The sequence below is a fragment of the Mastomys coucha genome, unplaced genomic scaffold, assembly GCF_008632895.1.
Source record: "Mastomys coucha isolate ucsf_1 unplaced genomic scaffold, UCSF_Mcou_1 pScaffold13, whole genome shotgun sequence".
Classification (NCBI taxonomy): Eukaryota; Metazoa; Chordata; class Mammalia; order Rodentia; family Muridae; genus Mastomys; species Mastomys coucha.
This window is the reverse complement of record NW_022196895.1, coordinates 63,848,770-63,854,775: the sequence shown is the minus strand read 5'-3', so window position 1 is coordinate 63,854,775 and position 6,006 is coordinate 63,848,770. Positions and strand designations below refer to the sequence as shown.

The window sequence follows — 6,006 nt, the reverse complement described above, 5'->3', positions numbered from 1 at the left end:
TCCCTCTCCCTCCCCCTCTCTCTCCCTCCCTCCCTCCCTCTCTCTCCCTCTCTCTATATCTATCTCTCTCTCAGCACACTGCTCTCAGTAGCTGCTGACAGTCACCTCTTTTCTGCCCTGTTGTGAATCTTTTGAGCTCTAATAAAATGGTGTGTAGACTTCCTCCTGAGCGCTTCTGTTTTTGTTTTGTTTGGTTGTTTGTTTTGTTCTTAATTTTTTTTTTCTTACTTAGGTTTTTACTTTGAGACACCATGGGGGAAAAACTTACAGGGATACATTGGAGAGAGAGACATGGTACAGGAAGAAAAAAAAAAAAGATGAAACAGAAGCATCAGTGCATGTCAGCCAGTGTTGAATGTGAAGTTCTGGGTATCTGACACGGGAATCCTCACCCTCCTCTTCAACAGAATCTGTACCAACCTCCTCATCAAATGAAAGGCTGGAGAACCTTAGAATTTAAAATGAGGGCATTTAATAGAAATGTATGTATAATGTGTAACCCTTACTTAAAGAAGGCATAGGAAGTCTCTGTCAGGAGCCAGGAAGGTGGACTGGTCAGTTCCAGGAACAGGACATAAGTTATCTAATTAGTCCTAGGAACGGTCAGCCATTAAGAAGATAGCGTTGACCAAACCACATTCCTCTAGACAATGAGTGTGCAGGATGACTTCCTGTGACCTGACTCAGCTAGGTAGTGGGTTCCTTTGGAATTTTCCATTGTTCTCTTGTTATGTTTCCCTGGTAACCCTTTCACCCCCCTAGTCTGTGGTTTTTCCCTTTAAATACCACTTACTCCTCGTGCTTGTGGTCGAACCCCTCTGGCCTGCCAGGCTATGAGTTCGACCCCAGATCTGGAATAAACCTCATGTGATTACAGCAAGTTCGGTCTCTCATGAGTCATTGGGTGGTCGTGTCATCTCGAGACTTGAGTAAGGATCTCCCCAGTTCTGGGGGTCTTTCACAACCATCTCTGGGTCTGGGTCAGCCATGTCCTTACAGGCTTCAGAGAACTCTCCTTTCTCTGTGCCCTCACCCACATCCCACTGCACAAAAGCACACAGGGTACATATCAGGTCAGATATATGGTCTAGGCAAGCCTAGACCTCAGCAATGGCTGTGGTAATGTGCCACACCCACTCCAGTCGAGTCTGCGTGACAGCAGTCCAGGAGGCAAAAAGCTTCAAGGAAGATAGTCTCCTGGAACCCCTTTTGGCATCCCTAACTAGGAAGTGACCCAGATCTGTTCTTGCGATAGTGATGGAAGGTCTCACGTGCTTTCTTTCTGTATAGAGGTGCCCCAAAGGAATGATTTACTAATAGCTAAGCAAAATTGGATGTTGCTTTCTGACCTTCACCAATGTTCCAAAATCCTAGTCTATGCTGAACCAAACCTCAACTTGGAATTTCCTAAAGAATGTTACCCATTCAGACTAATCGCCTCCAGCATTGTTAAGGAGATAGTGAAGGATGTCAGGCATTGAAGTTTAAGAATCCTCATTATAGTCACATTTGACAGACCATATTAGACTTGCAGCTGAGTCACTCCCAGGAATTAGATTATTGTATTATTCTAGGTGAAGTTAGCAACAATGGGATCCCTGGGGCATATATCTGCTAGCCCAGAAGATTAGCATAGTTGGGCATTTACTAAGGACAAGCTGGTCTTGGATTATACAATAGATTAGAATGGAAACTGTTTACACCTGGCTTCTAAGATTAGCCTGACTATAGATGAGACTGCCAAGTTCCTGTCAATTTAAATGTATATACTTTTCTATAGACCCATTGTGCTTCAGATGACCTCATGTACCTTGACGGGTATATTATCTAACTTCCTTTTGCCTTCTGTAATGACCATTTAAGCCTGATGCCTATTTTGAGAAAATACACTCAGACTCAACACTCCCTTGTGTTCGAGTCTGTGTGTCATTCTCGACAACTCCTTGCCCTCCTGATTACTGGGTCCCCAATTCCTCCCGCAGGTTGAGGGACCTTCGACCAGCTCGGCCCGAGGCAGTAATGCTCAGCCAGGTCTCCATCAGGTACCAGATTGGGAGGCAGGTAATTAATGCCAACTTTGAAACCAGTGGGGCACTGGTCCACAAACTGCATGTTGTGCTTAATCTCGATGATGACAATGGCAGCCTTGACATCTGTAAGTGCTATATCACCAAGGTACAACATGTAGAAAGTCATGTTTTGACCATAAGCAAGGGTCACATTTCATCATCTGGCTGGCTGCCTCAAAGCAGACATTGGTGATCTCTGCTACCGAAAGCTGCCCATGGTAGGATTTCTCATCAGAGACAACAGAAAAATCTGTGGCCAGAAGGAAGTGGATACAGAGGTCGAGCACCAGGTTAGTCTGGAATTCGGTCAAGGCAACATTCAAGACCACATAAAAATCTGAGGGAAGCGATGATGGAAGACATAATCTAGCTAATTAGACTGTCGAGATTTGTGTATGTTAGGTACTCAATATCAAGGTTTCTATGACAGATATGGTAGATAGCCTCATTGCCGACCATGAAGACACCATCAGAGTGCTCCAGAGTGGCATGGGTAGTGAGGATGGAAATGTGAGGCTTAATGACATTGGCAGAAAATGGCTGGGGAGGGCTGGGCAAATGGACATCTTTCCATAATCAACAGAGAGCTGCTCCATCATCAGGGAGGCAAACCCAGAGCCAGTTCTCCTGCCAAAGCTATGGAAAACCAAGAAGCCCTGAAGACCTGTGCACTGGTCAGCCAGCCTGCAAATGCAAGGCTAATGACTTCCTTGCCAGCGGTCTAGTAGCCACAGATAGTGGCACCATCTTCTTTGCCTGTGATGAGCTGCTCAGGATGGAAAAGAAGTGATAGGCGCCAGGGTGAACTTCCTCAACAACCGTGGGTTCCAGATCTATCAACGCTGCCATGGACACATGCTTGCCAGCACCTGTCTCATTGAAGAAGGTGCTGAAGGAGTCAGCTCCTCCAACAATGGTCTTGTCACTTGACATCTGGTCATCCGGCTGGATGCCGTGTTCTAAGCGGTGTAGCTCCCAGCAGGCATTGCCAGTTTGGACTTCAGCCTGGCCAACCTGGATGAAGATGCACTTACACTCTGGCTTAGGAGACAAGAGTGAGGGAAGAAGTAGTTACCGGGTCCCAGTTGGCATCTCCAATGAGCTAAGGGAGCCGGGCATGGTGGCACACACCTTTAATCCCAGCACTTGGGGAGGCAGAGGCAGGCGGATCTCTGAGTTTGAGGCCAGCCAGGTCTACAGAGTGAGTTCCAGGGCAGCCGGGGTTACACAGAGAAACCCTGTCTTAAAAAACAAAAAAATAAAAAAATAAAATAAATAAAATAAAGGGAAATAAATAAAAAGTTTAAAAAGAGAAGTGTCACACCAACGAGCTAAGAGGTGAGTAGCCAACAAGAGGTTGTTTTTTCTATTCAACGTGTCGTTGCATGTCAGGGGTGGGAGCATTCAGAAACAATATTGTGTCAGTTCTCTCCTTCCGTGGATTGAACTGGTGCTGTCAGGTCTGTGCAACAAGCACCTTTGCCTACGGAGCCCTCTTGCCAGCCCCTGAGTCCATTTTTAAAATCTATTTATCGACAGAGACTGAGAAGTCACAAAAGAGAACCCAGAATCCCTGTAAAGAGCAGAAGGGAAGATATTCTAGTAAAAGAAATGCTTGAATACTGCATATTAAACATTCCTGTTTTAATTTCTAATATACTATATCAATAGACATTGGTAATTTTAAGAATTTCAAACAGTTTTGGGATTTAAAAAAGAACACGGAGCCGGGCGGTGGTGGCGCACACCTTTAATCCCAGCACTTGAGAGGCAGAGGCAGGCGGATTTCTGAGTTCGAGGTCAGCCTGGTCTACAGAGTGAGTTCCAGGACAGCCAGGGCTACATAGAGAAACCCTGTCTCGGAAAAACCAAGAAGAAAAAAAGTATATATTCTAAGGAGAGACAGTTGGACCCTCTCTTTGGTGATCGCATCGTTAAAACAATAGTCCTAAAGAAATCCGAAGTGCCCAAGGATCTCACAGTGGGAGAAGGAAGGGGCTCAGCCTACAGTCAGTCCAGGGAAAGCCATCTCAGAGGAAGAAATTTCATACAGGTCTGACTTGTCAGGACAAATTGCAGGACAAACTGAACTGAAGAAAATGATGGGTCAATGGCGGGTAGGGCCACCCCTCGAGAGGACCTGCTTGGTTACACACACCTCTTCTATTTATATGTAAACCTCATGTTGGTACCATGAAGCTGTACTTGGTGGGTCACAGCCTCTCTGTATTTGTTCTCTTCACACTGTAGCCACCCTGAATGCATCTCAGATCTCAGCTCTTCGCTATTGCTGTTTTCTTTGATCAGTCTCTTGATGGGGGCGGGGGGGGGCGGGGCTGAGCATTACAGTAACAGCTGGAAGGTCCGTTGTCTGAGGAATTTTTCCGTTGCTGATGAACTACTCCAACAGAAGCAATTTAAGGAACGAAGAGCTCATTTTATCTCACTGCTCAAGATGCAGCCTGTCCTGTTGGGGGAGTTAAGGTGGCAGAGCTGGAAACAGTCACATCCCGCCCCCAATCCGAGGGTAGGCAGAGATGATGCTTGAGCTCAGCTGGCCCTCTCCTTTTAATGCACTCCAGGATCGAAGCCCAAGTAATAGTATCACCCACTTTTAGTGTAATCAACATAATCCCTCACAGACTTAATCAGAGACTATGCGATGCTTGCCTCTTAGGTGAGTCTAGATTTTGGAAAGCAACACGAATCACCGTCACATTCATCCGACACTTCTAACCGACCAAACACCGCAGCTTCCCTACATGGGACACTGCAAGGTCCTGGTTACTTAAGGCTGCTATCACACGGCTGACCACAGAGCGGTGTGAGTCTCTGCCATGCCGGTGCTGGACTATACGTCACTGCGCCGGAAGAGTTTACAGAATGCATAGCACTTTCAGATCTATGCAAAGCAGAGAACTTTTCACTCAAACCCTTGTAAATTGGGGACTGTCTGTACTGTGTAAGCTTGGAGGATGCAGAACCCAGGACCTTTCTATCCCAGGAGACCTGTAGCTCCACACATGCACACCAGAGGGAGCAAGAGATCATAAAGCTCCTGAAAAGAGACGCCTGTAAAACGCTCCGGTGGGTAAGACCCTAAGACCCTCAAAGGTGGAAGAGCCAAGACCCTCAGAGGTGGAAGAGCCAGCCAGCATTTCCAGCTAACCTGACCAGTAAAGGCCTTTCTTTCATAAAGCTTCTGTCAGGATTGTGACACATGGCTGATTCCATTACAAACCAAAACCCAAAACAGGTGAAGAAATTGACACAGGCCTAGGAAGTTCTTGATAGTTCAAAATGCTTACTTCAAAGACACATAGTTCGCAAGAGGAAACGGATGAGCGGCATTCAGTAAAATAATGGTAAGATAAAGTGAGATCATTAACCCAGAGCCAGAGAACACCAAAAAGAGAAGGAAATAGGAATTCGTAAGCTACTGAACACAATAAGTGATGTGTGGTTTTCCCAGCACAGGAATTTCAAAAGCTCATCCGATCAGCAGAAGAAGAAATCAGAAAAGTCACCCATAAGCCATTTGGGATTATTTAGAAGCAGCAACAACGACACCAAAAAGCAGAGAAGAACCTAAGGGAACTCCACAATAACATGTGAGAGACAAACATGTGCCTCATGGGACTCTCATACAAAGAGAGAGAGAAGGGACAGTGTTTATTTAAAGAAATAATGCCTAGAAACTTCTCAAATCTGAGAGAGCAAATAGGCATCCAAACCCAAGAAGTTTGAAGGAGTCTGACCAGACTGAACTGGCAGAGGCCCGCATCATCCGGTAGAGTCAAAGTTAAAGAGGCTGCCAGAAACATCGAGAAGAGGTGACCGGCCGGGCGGTGGCGGCACATGCCTTTAATCCCAGCACTTGGGAGGCAGAGGCAGGCAGATTTTTTAGTTCGAGGCCAGCCTGGTCTACAGAGTGAGT

The 6,006-nt window shown here is 46.1% G+C and overlaps 1 long non-coding RNA gene and 1 pseudogene across 1 annotated transcript in view; one reads left to right on the top strand and one right to left on the bottom strand.

Annotated features, from left to right (window-relative positions):
• LOC116087486 overlaps nt 1-4,792 on the bottom strand; it is a 5,399-nt pseudogene extending 607 nt beyond the window's left edge.
• A 468-nt stretch (nt 4,793-5,260) lies between these two features.
• Nucleotides 5,261-6,006, top strand: part of LOC116087703 — a 1,332-nt gene continuing 586 nt past the window's right edge. The window contains exons 1-2 of the long non-coding RNA XR_004117568.1: nt 5,261-5,434; nt 5,542-5,680. This is a non-coding gene — a long non-coding RNA (uncharacterized LOC116087703). The remainder of the gene's footprint in view (nt 5,435-5,541; nt 5,681-6,006) is intronic.